Source organism: Megascapheus bottae, chromosome 2 (genome assembly GCF_031878675.1).
Source record: "Megascapheus bottae isolate mThoBot1 chromosome 2, mThoBot2.hap1, whole genome shotgun sequence".
NCBI classification, from domain to species: domain Eukaryota; kingdom Metazoa; phylum Chordata; class Mammalia; order Rodentia; family Geomyidae; genus Megascapheus; species Megascapheus bottae.
Genome location: NC_143510.1, coordinates 55,441,725 through 55,457,678, shown reverse-complemented (window position 1 = coordinate 55,457,678; position 15,954 = coordinate 55,441,725).

Sequence of the window (15,954 nt, the reverse complement as noted above, 5' to 3'; positions counted from 1 at the left end):
ATTAAAATCTGGAACCTCAGTCAGAAGACTGATGGGAAGATATCCAGTTATTTTCCTATCATAGTAATTCCTCAAATGTTCAATGGTACTTTCCCTCCAACTCTGGTCTTAGATGTATCTACAGGATATGGGCATATTCAGAACACACATCAGCCATCCAAAAAGATAGCCAAAGTACAGAGGAGTGAAACAGAAAAAGTGGAAATTTCCAGTGTAGCATAAGGTGAGCTATTTCACCAAGTCTGAGTTTATGGTAAAGGGAGACATTTTGGTCCTGATAATACATCTGAGCATCCTTTACACAAAGGGCATCAATTATAAATTTCTCGGAACTCAGAGTTTTTGTGTTAGTTTATCTACTAGAATTATAGGAAAGATAACTAAAATATGAATTTGGAAAGTGCCAAGAACAGAAAGTTTTTCCTTTCTTCCATTTGTGGCTTTCTTTTTCAGTAATGTTTTCAAGAGGGCTTTCTTGGCCAATTCTGTCTTATGGAAATAGTGCACTGGAGAAATATTGCTAGAATAATAGAGAAGTTTCCCCCCGGCCTAATGTACTCTCACACTCTTAATTGACTTTGTTCACTCAACACTAGTGTTCTACTATTTGAGCCACACCTTCACTTTTGGCTTTTTGCTGATTAATTGGAGATAAGGGTCTCATGCATTTTTCTTACTGAACTTGAACTGGATGGCTTTCTTACTGGATGACTTGAAATCATCAGATTTCAGCCTCCTAAGAAGCTAGGATTACAATCATGATTTACAAGCACCCCTCCCAATATGATACTTTTCAGGGCATTACAGGAAAAAAATTATAGGAAATTTTGATGGTGTTAAAGATGAAAAGGTAAAATCCTATATACCATTTCAATGCATTAGCAGCTGGGCAGGGGACACATAATGACTTGATTTTACAATGGAAATTATTCACTAATGTTTTACATGAGTTGGAAATTCATGTCTCCTAATCCATTATGAATAGTCTATGTGTGGGGGGGAACCTTACAAAGATAACAATTGTATCACCAACTTTACAGCCACTTTCCAACTAAAAGTGTGGATACTTTTATGCAACCATTGGAATCTCAAAATACATGGAATTAAAGCCTAGTTTAGAAAGTCCCAGGAAGAAATTTACTTAGCAGAACTTCTTTCTCAAAGAACACTAGCAGGTAAAATTAGAGGGAAATGCTACAACAGGATGCAGGTTCTATTTTCAGACATGAAATAGGATGATGGATTGGAGGAGTGTCACATCACCTTGAAAAGGTTGTATATAATAAACTGACAAACAACAGCTTCTCTCTCCATGTTGGTGAGTTAACAGATTTCATCAATAAATGTCAAACTGTACAGCATAAGTGAAAAAATTTAAATGATGTTGAAATATAAGGAAGCTTTCAGTACTGCAGAGACCTGCATAAAAATGAGCAAGACTCTTATATAGGTAAAGTTCTGTAAATAAAAGATTCACCATGAACAAAGGGATGTGGTTTCCTTGATGATGCCACTTCAATAGTTGGCTTCAGGACAAGTTTCTTCTTTCTTACAAGATGATGTTTCCATGCCTGAAGTCTTTCCCTGGTGTCAAAAAGTTCTGAGAGGGGCCGAGAGTTTGGCCTAGTGGTTAAAGTGCTTGCCTAGCATGCATGAAGACCCGGGTTTGATTCCTCGGTACCACACACATAGAAAAAAGCCGGAAGTGGTGCTGAGGCTCAAGTGGTAGAGCTCTAGCCTTGAGAAAGTTCAAGGACAGTGCTTAGGCCCTGAGCCCAAGCCCCGGACTGGCCAAAAAAAAAAAAAGTTCTGAGAAATGAAATTAGGAAAAACAACCACAAAAATCCCAGATAATGGTACAAATATCACTAACTTTATTAAGATATTGGTTTATGACTTGGAAATTCTTTAAAAATTGACCTGAAGGGATTTCATAGATTTTGGTTGCATTCAGAAACTTGGGGGTTGACAGAAGAAAAATTCTGAATAATGCGTGTGTGTGTGTGTGTGTGTGTGTGTGTGTATGTGTGCTGAAAAAAGTAAATTGCAATTTTTGCTGAATGCCAGAAGATAAATAATGGTGACAGAAACCAGTCCATTTAATATACAAATGCCTTTTAGTCACAAAACTCCATCAAACAAGTCTCCAGAATGCCTTTCAGAAAATGTTATGACTCATAAAAGGAAAATGTTAGATTTAAACTCAGATGGAACTTTTAGCCATTCTGCTGTAATTTTTTTTTAAAGTGGAAAGTTTCCACTGCCTTTGGTTCTTCATGGCAAGGAAAGTTGTTGCTAGATCTTAAGATATATTGAACCCCTGCTAAAAGTACCACACAACAGGATAAGAGACTTTCTTATGAAAGAATTGTTTGTTTGCAAGAAGAGTTTAAGAGCAATATGAAGCTTTGTGTGACTTGTCTCTAAAGACATGATGGAAGAAGACGTTCGCACATTGTCTAATCATATGTAAAAGATGAGATGTTCAAATTTTCTCCAGCACATGTTCCCTATTGCTGGCAAAGGTGAGCAACTGAGCATTCACAGAAAAACACTGACCCCTTTCCTATAGTGTGTTCCTCCTCTGTGTGTGAGCACATTTATTCCTAAGAAGACAATCATGAAGGTTAAAAAGAGAAAACATTCCATGTCACCTGAAAATATGCCCTTAAAGCTAGAAACATGCTTGGTCGCCGGGAGTTTGTTCTAGTCGTTAAAGTGCTTGCCTAGCATGCATGAAGACCTGGGTTCGATTCCTCGGTACCACATACATAGAAAAAAGCCGGAAGTGGTGCTGAGGCTCAAATGGTAGAGCTCTAGCCTTGAGAAAGTCCAAGGACAGTGCTCAGGCCCTGAGCTCAAGCCCAGGACTGGCAAAAAAAAAAAAAAAAGTAAAAATCCATTATATTTGTGACCCATTTGAACAGGTTCTCCCTGTGTGGTTCATGCTGGCCTTGAACTCACCATTTTCCCAGATTGCCTCCAATCCGCCATTCCGCTGCCTCTACCTCATCAGTACTTGGATATGTAGTACCTGTATACACAGGCCTGCTGGCCTGGTAGCTCTATTTGAGCTTTTCCATTCAAGCCTAGTGCTCTATCACATTGAGCAACAGTGCCACTTCTGGTTGTCAGGTTGTTAATTAGAGATAAGAGTCTCCCAGACATTCGTGCTAGGGCTAGCTTTGAACCATGATCAGATCTCAGCCTCTTAAGTAGCTAGGATTGCAGACATGAGCAAAACTACCCCCCAGAAAGCACATATGTCTAGTACATTTGTAACTGCAAGCTTCCATTTGAACTTGATCATGTCACAATGTCAGTCTTAAATTTTTTTTCACAATATTACATCAAATTTCCTCTAACATTAAGTTGTTTCTAAAAAAAATGTGTTAATAGCTTTAGTGTAGAACAAATACAATAAGAATTTATAAAGTAAATTGCAAGACTTAAAATCAATTTAGAAGCAGTGATTTACTTAAATATATTTCTTTTTCACTGAAGCAAGTTACTTAATAGAGATTTCTTATGCCCCATTTTCTAAATAACTTCTTAAGTAAGTGATAAGCTAAATGCTTGGTTATTTCTTCCAGTATAAAACTAATTTTCTAGTTTAGAATAGGAGAAATGACATATCATTAGCATCTCACATATAGGACTCTGATAAGACTTGTAGGCCCCTATAAATCTTTTTAAAAAATCAAACAGGAAATCTACACAGAAAAAAAGACTTGAAATTTCTTCTGCTGGTACTTCTAACACTCACTAGAGATGGTACCTTCTGTGAGAAAATGAAGAACAGAAAAGTAAACTTCTCAAATTAGCCAGAATAAAAGATTTGCCTAGAAATGATAAGTGTCTCCCTCCAACATCACTAACTTATATACATACAGAGAGGTGACTGGTCCTGGTTTTCGAAAGGTATCACAGTGGATTCTAAGTCAGGGGATCTAAGTTGTTGAGGAAAAAAATGCTAAGTTCCAGGACAGAATTCAATGGCAGGGCACTGTCCAGATACAGAAAAACAGAGATTGAGACCCTAGATATTCTCTGTTACCTCTATTCAAGGTGAGTGCTAGTAGCCCTTCTTTACATAACCAGATACTGAGCGGCTTTACACATGTTGTCTTAATGTCAGTAATATGAGGAACACACAAAACATAGTTCCTTTCTAACCAATTTTATATTTTTCACCCCTGCCTGAAGGTTTACAACTTACAGATATTTGAAGCTTTAAAGAAACATTATACAATTTATAACACATCTAAAATACAGACTTTTCCCCCAAAACAAATAATATCAATTAACAGAATTTGTGTGCCTGCAATTCTAAATATATCTCAAAGCTCATTTTATGTATTTATTTACTTTTACAAATTGATAGAACATATAGTCATTAATTCTTTGAAAACTGGAAGCAACACGACAAATAGAAATAAAATAAAAGAGATATTTAGTATGTGTTAGAAGAATGGTTTGTGCTTAAAGATGTGTTAAAATAAATAAACTGGGAGTTAATGGCCTAGCTCTCTGGGAGGGCTTGGCTCAGAAATGTCACATCTTGAGGCTAGCCTAAGCCCACTGATGAGACCCTTTCTCAACCGATATTACTGAGCATAGTGACATACACCCAGGCTGAGACAGAGCAGGAAGTGGTTCCAGGCCAACCTGGTCTGAAAGGCTACAAAATCTCAACAAGTGAAGCCACGTTTGGGAATGCATGCATGCCTGCCATCCCAGCTATGAAGAGAAGCACTCAATTGGTGGATCATATTGCCTTTACTGGGAAGGTAGAGCCTATCTCAACTATAACCTCTTCAAGAAATCGCCCTGACAATAAAATAAAAATGTAAAGAGAGAAAGAATGAGCCGGGGCATGGCTCAAGTCATAGAGTACCTGTCTAGCAAGGTAAGGCCAAATTATTCAAAAGTAAATGGATTCAATAAAAATAGATCTAAAGATTATGAAGCAATGTAATCAATTAGAAGTAATGCTAGTAGTGCAATTTTCATACCTTCAACAATGTAAATATATCATGAACACAATTTCTGCTAGATGAGCTGAAAATTTAGTGTTTTTTTTCCTAAAGGAAAGCAAGAAAAGAAGACAACAAAATCGGGTTTAACAATAGAAGATTAGAGCCAATGAGGATTTAATTATGCAGGGTATTTTAGTTCTCCCCTGGGTTTAATAATATTGACTAAGTTTCCCAATTAAAATCTTATTTACATTTCTAAGGAAAGTTATAGATATTGTTTAAATGAACAAAAATCATTTCACTGGTAAAGACCTGATAATGATGCATGTAGATTGTTGTAAACATTTAATCTTACTGGTAATTTGAAACAATATGTGCTGTAAATATAATTGCAGATTATAAAGCCACTTTATTCAGCTCTACCATGAAGTTTCAATTTATAACACAGCCTTTAATTGTCATTTCCCAGAAAGGGACTTTTGCCTAAGGGTTTCTATGCTTAAATATTTCACTGCTTAAAATACTGCTTGGCCCATACTAATTTCCCAGTATATAACTGGTTGATGATTGAATATTTAACCACCTTAATTTTCTAAAATCTTAACAAGTAAGAGTACATCTTAAACTTCCTAAAAAGAATTGATGGTCTATATTTCCAAGAAAAAAAATACATTGTTAACATTTTGCACAATTTTTGGATGAGAATGTAAGTGATATAGAAAGCAGAAACAGAAACATTTTTATGTCCACATTGCTTTTCAATTAGGCTGGAATTTATCCCAAAATGTCTTGCGAGAAATACAGACATTCTAATTAGTTACTGAAATATTCTGAGACTGTTAATTAAGCAAGGAAAACAATATCATTAAAATGAAACTACATCATTCCCTAAGCATGACCTTTTGGTTAACATGTACCCACCAGAACATAATTACATACCATGCTTAAATTTCACAATAGCATATCTACTTACATGCCATAGCATATGCTCAGCTAACCTAAGAATGTATTATAACTGACATGTTAAAATTATCCAGGAGCCTAAATTAGGTCCCTGTTAGAAAGCTCTAGTTAATACACCTTACCATTGCCAACCAGAATATGTATTATCTAGGGTTCATTGGAATGCTTCTTAATTAGTAATAAACACACCATACTATATTGTGATATGTCATTTAATATTCATTAGTATTGCTCAGGAAACACACTTAGGATTGTCACTAATAAATACTCATTTGAGTCAGGCTTAGTGACTCTAGTCTGCAGCCCTCGTTACTTGGGGGACAAATATCAGGGGATGGAGGTGTGAGGACAGGCCAGGCAGAAAAGAAATTCACCAGACTCCATCTCAATACATGGCTGGGGGTGGTGATGCACTTCTCTTATCCCAACTATTCAAAGCACAACAGGTGGATCAAAGCTGAGGCTGGCCTGAGCATAGAGCAAGACATGACCTACAAATGACCAACACACACACACACACACACACACACACACACACACACACACACACACACACAAGAATGTACTAGATATGTGGCTCAAATGGTCACTTGCTTGCCTGCTTAGCAATTGCAAGGCTTCGAATTCAATCTCCAATACCTCCAACTACATGAAGATCTAAATAAATATTCATCAGTAAGCTACATCTCGTAAAGTGCAATAAGAAATGTCGGCAATGCATATAGTGTTTCTAAATCTCCGTAATTTATAACCTCTGGTGATCATGCATAATGTGCATTTCTATAAGATATAGGAGGCAAGTTCTTGATCCTGAGTATTACAGAAACCAGATTCTGTAAGACTTCAAAAGAAGCATCGATACTTTGTGGTAGTCACGGCTTTCGGACACTGTGACAAATATCTGAGAGAAATGGTTTAAAGAAGAAAAGATTTAAGTAGGCTCCTAGAGTCTGAAGTTTCTCTCCATTGCAGCAGCAAGAGGTGGAGCAGAGCAGTTCACAGTCTCACCTCCAGGTAGAAGGCTGACAGAACATCTGATCCCAATAGCTTCCCATTCCATGGGACCCTAGCTTATTGGATGCTGCTGCCAGCATCCAGAATGGCCTTTTTCTCCTACACACCACATATCAATTACCTTTGGAAACAGCACAGCCAGAAGTGTGCTTTAATAATCTCTAAGGCACTGTTCTGTCTGATTAAAAAATTGGTGGTCGAGATTAAATACTACATTATTCCTAGAAGTAAAAGGTTTAAAAGAGAGAGAGAGCCCAAACTTTGAGAAAGTAGAGACACCAAGACCTGAAATAACATGTCGGATTATGAGCAGCATTATCTTGACCAAGTAGAGTTTACTCAATAGAAGATGAGGAAGAGAAGGCACAGATAGCATGAATGAACTGAAATGACCAGGCAAAGCAACCAAGGCAGTAAGCAGTCAACAGATGGATAGTAGTAGAGGGTTTTTTCTCTGATCACCATAAGAAGCATGATTCAGAGATAAGAGAAAAAGCAGAAAAATGATTAAGAGAATAATTAAGTCAATGGAATGGGTATAGCTTAGAAAGGTTTTGATGATGGATGTTGTCTTATTGATAAATATGAACCTTAGTTTTGCTTTCCGTTCCATAACATTTCCTCATAATTTTCTGAAATATGAATTCCATGTTGGGTCTCCCTGAATGCAAAATCCTTCTGAGTCTGAGTAAGTGAAATGAGTTTTATAAGTTGATATGAACTCATTAACTGCATCGGTGAAGGTGTGAACGGCTGTGGTTTTACTTTTCCCAGACAAGTGGCTTGTCTATAATAAAACACCTATCACTTCAGGGATTTTAAATTAGCAAGCCATCTGGCAGAAAAGAAAATAATAATGAGGACAGCATTACTCATGAGGGAGAGTTGGGGTTTGACTCAGAGGGTTAAACAAGCATTGAGTTTAATCAAGTTCTATTCTTTACAAAGCCAAAGTTTCAATTCTTATTAAAATATCACACCTCTTTGGGTCACAATTTTAAGAAACTTTTGTGTTATGAACCCAAAAATGTGCATGCAAAAAAAAAACCTGGAGAAGTATTTGTTAATTAGATTTAGACCCCGTTGCTCAGTCCAAGTCTAGATAATGTCATACCAACAGCTTACTACTTTTTTCCACATTCTTTCTTTATCAGCAGAATGCATTATTAAAATCACCTATCTACAGTGTTATATTTATATGTCTTTCTTTTTTTTTGTATGTATATGGTACTGAGGAATCGAACCTGGGACTTCGTGCATGCTAAGCCAGCACTCTACCAATAGGCCAAGCTTCCTGCCCCAATATATATATATATATATACATATATATATATCTATTTCTGGAGATCCAGGCCTATTGTTTCAAGCAAACAAATGAAAGCTAATACAGAGATATGTAAGAAAGTTCATTCCACACTAGCTGGTAGAAGGGTGAGGTTCACCTTTCAGAAACACAATCTGGCAATATCATTAGGCACACATGTTTCTCTAGCTTTTCATTTCTATTATGGATTTGCTCATGTAACAATAACCGGTTAATGAAGTTTAGAATGTCATGATTAAAGTTAAGTCGATGAATTATGGTATATTCTTAAGCTGAAATCCATTGTGCTTGTTATAAAAGTTGAGGGGTTTTGTGGAGTTATTTGTCAATGAGAAACGAGGCAAAAGGGCACTTTATTTGAACTTCACATTCATAAAGCATCTGGAAGTTAGCATTTTCCATTTATATTCACTGAACATCAATGTAGTCACGGATCTGAATTAGCACAATTAAAATAAATTAGTATACATGTGAGATACATCTTTAAGCTTATATCAAACCATCTGACGATAAACTTTCAGGTAAAACTCTTATGTACTTTTTAATGTCCACACTTTCCATGATGAACTCATCACTTTGTAAATAGGAAAGTAAATCTAAAGTGCCTATGGAAACTTCAAGAGATAAATGACTCATAGTTGTTTTTTTCAATTCATATTAATTTGCTCCACAAAACACAGCAATGTAGGATGTCTAATAATAAAAATCTTAATACAAATGACAGATGGACTTTTCCCCAACACTAACATTCTTTCCTGTTGCCACACTTACATAATATAAAACGTTTCTCTGTATTGCTGCTGAATAAGTGTACTTAGCCATTCTTAGTTTGACTTCTGGACACTGAGTTACTTATGTCAAATACTTCTAGACACATAGCCTTACTTTCCAGAATTATATTATAATGGTAAGTTTGTGTTCTCACATTCACAAATGTAGGTACAGGTTAGGTTAGTTGTTTGTGAAGTCATTCCTCAAGAAAGGTGAAGAGATAGAACAGGGAAAATGCAAAAGGAAGCTGGAAAAGTAAATTATGTTCATCAGACATTTGCTACATGAGAAAAACAAGGCAAAGACAATGTATGTGAATGAGGTTTTAGTGCAGGCTCTTATATTTGCACCTGTGACAAGGTAGAGAATCAAGAAGGAATGATGTACTTGCATTCTTATGTCAGAACAATCAGAAAGGAGAGAAAGAGAGCGTAAAGAGAATGAAAGAATGCAGAGGAGAGAGGAGAGGGCTTGAGAATGCAGTCTGTCTCCCTTCTTTTGCATCCAGAAATCTAGTTCTACCCACATTCTGGGTTAGATGTTATCACTTAGTTAATCCTCTCAGGTAAAGCCCTAAGAGATACACCCAGGAATGTGCATAATTAATTGAGGCACTTCTCAAACCCAATCAAGTTGACAATCAAAAACAATGATCACACCAACAGTATCTGTATAACTGAGTTCATGGTAACCGGTAATAGGGGCTCTATTTTAGTATGGTTCAATGTTTAATGTACTCTTTTCTTCCCCCTCAGTTACAAACACAGACATAAATAGACACAAACACACACACACACACACACACACACACACACACACACACGCCTTCAGGCACCCATATGGCTATATAATCTTCTATTGTTTATGAGCATGCCTAGCCTTTAGGTAACACACATATGAGAGAAACCATGTCCTCCTTGACCCCTGTCCTACTTTGCTTAACATAATGATTTCCAGTTATGTCCATCTGAATTTCTCAGATACTGAGACAATATCTTAGTATCTATGTGCTGTCATGTCTTTTCAACTTTTTGTCTTGTCTTTACAGGGTGCATTTATTATTTTAGCTCCCCAAACAAGAACGCTAATATAGTAGATTCCCCAACTTTACCTTACTTATCTTTTGCCTCTTGATAGATATCTTTGGTAGATAATTATATAGTTATCGAACAAATTCCCTGGACTTTTTCTATCTGTTCATTTTTCTTGCTTCTAGACTAGAGCAACATGTGGACTCCAGGCAGACTTTTTCTTCTCATGGACTGTAGGAAATGTGGGTGATTCAAAATAGGGTAAAGTATTTGGATACATTTATAAACCTTCACTGATAATACAGTAATGATTTTCAGTAGACAGACTTCAATTTCCAACCATATTCTTTTTTTTTCTATGTATGTGGAAGCAAGGAATCGAATCGGGGTCTTCGTGCATGCTAGGCAATCACTCTTACCACTAGGCCATACTCCTGGCCCCTCTAACCATATTCTTATAAGATACAGGATGACTTTCACAAATGGTTTTTCAAGTGTTACAGTGATACAACTTAATTTCTCTGTCAAGAAAGATAGAAATGGATCTCTATTTGTTTTAGTGTTGCTTTCCAGCAATGACTCTAACTGTGTAATTAATTTCACACCTGGCTTTAAAATGTGTTGGTGTCTAATCACTCCCAGCCATCCTTTTTGCCTAAGGGACACAAGAAGGAGCAGAAAGAAACACTCTCAGTTGGGCTCTCATATGCAACTGAGCCTCAGCCACTCCAGGTCCAAATCTGCTGCTTTGGAGTCTCCAACAGTGTGCCTCATCTTCTTCATCTTTATTATTTTTCTTTTCCTCCCTTCCTTTCTCTTTTGTACTCATTGAATGAATGAAATTCTAACAGGCAGATTCAGTCAATCTCTTTCTCTGAGGGGAAATGAGAAGACATTATTTAAATAACCACTTATCATTTCGTCATTACAATGAATGTAATGTAAAATATTACATTCTCACCATTTCTCCCTTTTCCAAGTTGCTTCTGACTTAATCCACAAATTCGATCATTTTGGATTTTTGGGTTTTTGACAGATGCCTCTCAAAGTTCTTGACAAGTTAAAACAGAATTGTATTGAATTGAATATTTTAGATTTATCATAGGAATGAAAGTAAAACATTATTCTTGTATCCAAACACAGCATATGTACAGAAGAAGGTTAATGAACAAGGTTTTCTTGATTGTATTAACAATATGATATGTGTGGCTGTGGTGAATGTAAGGGGCTATGCTGTAGCTCAGAGGCAGACATGTGCATAGTACGTACACACACACACACACACTCATGAGTGAATGTGACCTTATTTTACCTTCACAGCAGTGTAGCAGTAGGACAGGGTTGATCAATTGATCTCCATGCAGGAAGTTTTCCTCAGTCTAAGACACATTTTGCTGAGTTTGTTAATACGATGAGGTGGCTTCAAAATAAAATGACTCATGTATTTCAAAACATTTTAAAACACTATGGAATAAAAATGTGGCAAAGCCAGGCATGGTAGCTCACGACTATAATCCTAGCTATTCAGGAGGCTGAGACCTGAGGTTTAAAGCCATCCCAGCACTAAAGAAGGTAAAACTCTTATCTCCAACTAACCACTAGAAAATCAGAATTGGTGCTGTGGCTCAAGGGATGGAGCGGTAGCCTTGAGTTGAAGAGCTCAGGGACAATGCCCAGGCCCACAGTTCATGCCCTATGACCATCACCACCAACAACAAAAACAAATATGTAGCAAAAATAATATCCCAGCCTATTTACTAGAAGGACAGTTGAGAGATTTTTACCCTGGAATCACACATTCCTCATGTTGAAATTTTCATTTCATTCAATTTATGCTCATTGAGCATCTACCTGGTTCTGGGGAGATAATGGGATTGAGAACCAGAAATGGATTTCAATTCTGGCTCCTTCATTCACTGCTAAATGACCCTAGGCAAGTATTTTATCTTTCCAAGTTGCAATATTCTCACTGTAATGTGAGAATGGGGAGGTGCCAAGTATTATATTAGACAATGTCTGGGATATGAAGGAGTTCAACTACAGCGAGACCTTCTTACATCTTGGCAACTTCCGCAATATTGGTGTCAGCCATCAAGGTAAAGAGGAGATCTCTGATGCTATTGGAATCTTAGGGCCCAAAGTCCCAGCATTAAAACCCCCACCAGACGAGGCTTGACCACCCATTTCTATTTGCTGACTACAGGGATGTACATTGGTCAACAGTAGAGAAAACAACCACAACAAGACAAAAGATTCACTGGCTGCAACATTTTCCTCTGAGGACTGACTTTCTACTGAGTACTGACATTAGTTTTACCTTAAACAGGGGAGGCATTGGGGGCAGATGTGAGAGGTATGTGGAATTAGATAGTTCCTGCTGGACATATGTATTAGTTGATATTTGAGGAACTATCTCAGCATGATTGGGTGGCATCCACTCACAGTAAGAAAATGCTATTTGTCTGAAGGGCAGCACTGACTTTAGTCAGGAGACCTCCCTGCAGTTCCAAGGGGGTGTGAAATGGGGCCTGTGGGAGGGAGACTCAGAGAAAACAATGTTAAAGTCCCAGAGTGGGGCAAAAGGTGATGTAATACCTCTTTCATGAGAATCAGAGTGTGAACACTGCTGTCTTATCTCCATTCAAATAAGCAATAACTCTCTGGTACTCAGATTTATTCTCCTTTAAACATTGCATATATCACAGATGCCTTAGAAATTCTAATAAAGGCTGCAAGTCTCCGCTTCATAAATGTCCCGGCCCAGTACAATACAAATGTATGCATAGAATGTTGTTAGATACTTCTGGATATGAATTTTTCCCATTGATGTAATTTTCTTAGTTTATGTCTTTAATAAAAGAGTCCAGTAAATTAAAATATAGTCACTACAATACATACTAATGATAAGAAACTAACTCGGTGAATTAGGAAATTTCACGAAGAAGAAAAAGAATGCATGGAAGAACACTGGAATAGAACAATTTGAGAATCTTCTCTGTTGGAAAGATAGCTAATTAAGTGTTAAAGACAACAGAGATGTTATCCAAAGTTCAGTTAGAAATTAGAGTTCATCAAGAAATAGCCAAAGGATTTACTTAATAATCCCGCAGTATGTGATGGCACTCCATTGAAAGTTAATTCTTATTCATTTGCTAATATTTGGCAAATTGGTTTCAAAGCATTACTTTGGGATCAATTTCAGAATTGATGTTTTGTCAACAAAACAACCCATTATACTGATTTTTCTGAGTCTTTACAAACTCGTGGTCACTTTAAATAAACATAAAAACATTAAGATCTCAGGTAATGGAATTTGGAATTGAAAAAAAAAACCTGAGTACTTAAACGGACACTAAAGTACTGACAATTTTGAAAACACAATTTGAAATTAATTTGGATCCCAGATATTCTAGTGTGTGTTTCCCCTGGTTCATTCCCATTAAGGCTTGACCTCATTAACTCCTAAGCTTGTGTGCATTTCTGGCCCATAGGGAAGCAAAAAATAGACAATTAAGTAGCTTTAACTAACTTCTTTTGCTTGCATTTTGTGGTGCCCAATGGCAGAAATTCTCCTCCTTACTAGTAATAGAGCTCAGTCCGTGATGCAATGTAGAAAAATAGTAACCCACCAACTGATCCAGGAGGCAGACATAATTTTCCAAGAGAGGATCATTAGAATCAATCTCCTCACATTTATGGCCAGAACACACATATCTGTTTGTGAAAGCTGGAGACATCACATGCATGCAGGGCATGAAGGAATACTTTGGTTGTTGAAGAATTCTGTGAAGAGATGAAAATAGTAGATATTGGTGCTGTTTCCATCTGTGACTTGATGTCACTGACATTGTTCCATCCTTCTTCCTGGACAGCACTTCTCATCCTTAAGTGGGACTAACTAGGAGTCAACTACTTACATTTTATGTATTAAAACAGTTCATCAATATTTTTGCCATTCCTGAGCTTGAACTGATGACCTGTATACTGTCCTTGAGCTTTCTCAGTGCACTCTACCACTTGAGCCACAGCACCACTTTCAACTTTTTTGTATATGTGTTACCCAGAAATCAAACCCAGGGCTTTGTGCATACTAGGTAAGCACTCCACCATTAGGCCATACTCCTAACCCAATCAATAAAATTTTATTGGTATGAAATATATACATATATATACATATATGTACACACACACATATATATATAATACGTGAGCATAGACTTATCTGATACAAATTGCACTATCGATAGGTGTAGATACCTTCCTCCTCCTCATTCTGCTATCACAAAGCATCTTTTATGTACTATGTTATAAACAATCAGTAATACAACATTTTAATGGGTCAACTCCTTTCTCCATGTAAAATTTAAATTTTATGTATTTTGTTTTCTGATGATAACAAATGATCATAGCAATTATATTTTCCTTTACAGAATATCAAGTTTTCTATTGTACACAAAGAGCACCCCGGTCTGACTTCATTTTAGAATCAAAAAAGTTGTGAAGAGGAAGATATGAGCGACTATTTTAAGTCCATTTCTTCTAATTGAACTTTAAAACATGTTTAATGCCAAATGTGAGGTTGTGATAGCTAGTGGAGTTTTGCTTCTTTTTTTCTTTTGTGCTGCTACTGGGATTGCACTTGGTTGGCTTTTTCACTGAAGACTGATACTCTTCTACTTGAATCACATCTTCACTTCTGGCTTTTTGCTTATTGGAGATAAGAATGTCTCAGATTTATCTGCTTTTGCTGCTTTTGAATCTCAGTACTTAGATCTCAGCTTCTTGACTGGCTGGGATTATACAGGCTTGCACCACCAGTATCTAGCTTATTATATTTCATACTCAATAACATCTCAAAACAGGAAATGACATTAGTTTGCATTTAGGAGAATGAGTAAACTTTTTTTAGCACATTGCTTTTCACCTCTTCAAGTAGAGAGGCCAGTCTCACACTGCATGTGAGATGTTATCTGGCCAAAACCCTGAATTGCCTTAGACACAAGGATTAGTGGAAAAAAGATTATTTGACCCAAATTTATCCCATTGGAGGGAATCCAAGGACTTGAAAGTATGGACTTGATATTCTGAATATGTAAGACCAAAACCGCTGGGAAATATTTCACAACTACAAGAAGCCATAGAATTTAATCAGTGTATAGGAAATCAATACAAGCAATGGAGAAAAGATCAGTTCTAATGACTTAATTTGAACCCTGTGCATCAAGCTGAACGAAAGCCAGTCCTGAGAAGATCTTTTATGTAGCCAGGGTGGGTGTTTTAACGAATAAAAATAAAGGAATACATACTTATAAACTATAGTTGGACTCAAGATCTTCTCTTTTGTTGATAGTTTCTCTTAAATATACTAATTGAATAATACGATAGTCTACTAAGATTGTCCTGCAAGTATTCTAAACTAAATTCTGAGTTTTTATAAACATTAAGAAATGGTGAGTATAAATAGATGTGTAGGATTCTAGTACACTCTCAGTGTTGAGAAATATAAAAGAATTAAATCATGATGCTTGTCACTAAAGTTACGTATGTTTTGGAAGACATGAAATCGAATATATTAATCAAGAGTAAATGTTCAATCACCCTTCCTATGCTTTAGAATTAATTGCTTTGGTTAAATACATCCCCAATGATTCGATCACAACTAAAAGAGAAAATTTAAAACATTTCTAGAAGATTCAGAGAAAATCTAGATGACTTAAGATATGGTAATGTCTTTTAAATATAAAACTAGAGACATAATCTATGAAAAGAAAAAAATGGACAAACTGAATTTCATGAAAAGTGAAATCTTCAGTTCCATAAAAATGTGATGCCAAGAGAATAAAAAATTTAAGAATCATTGATTGGGAGAAAA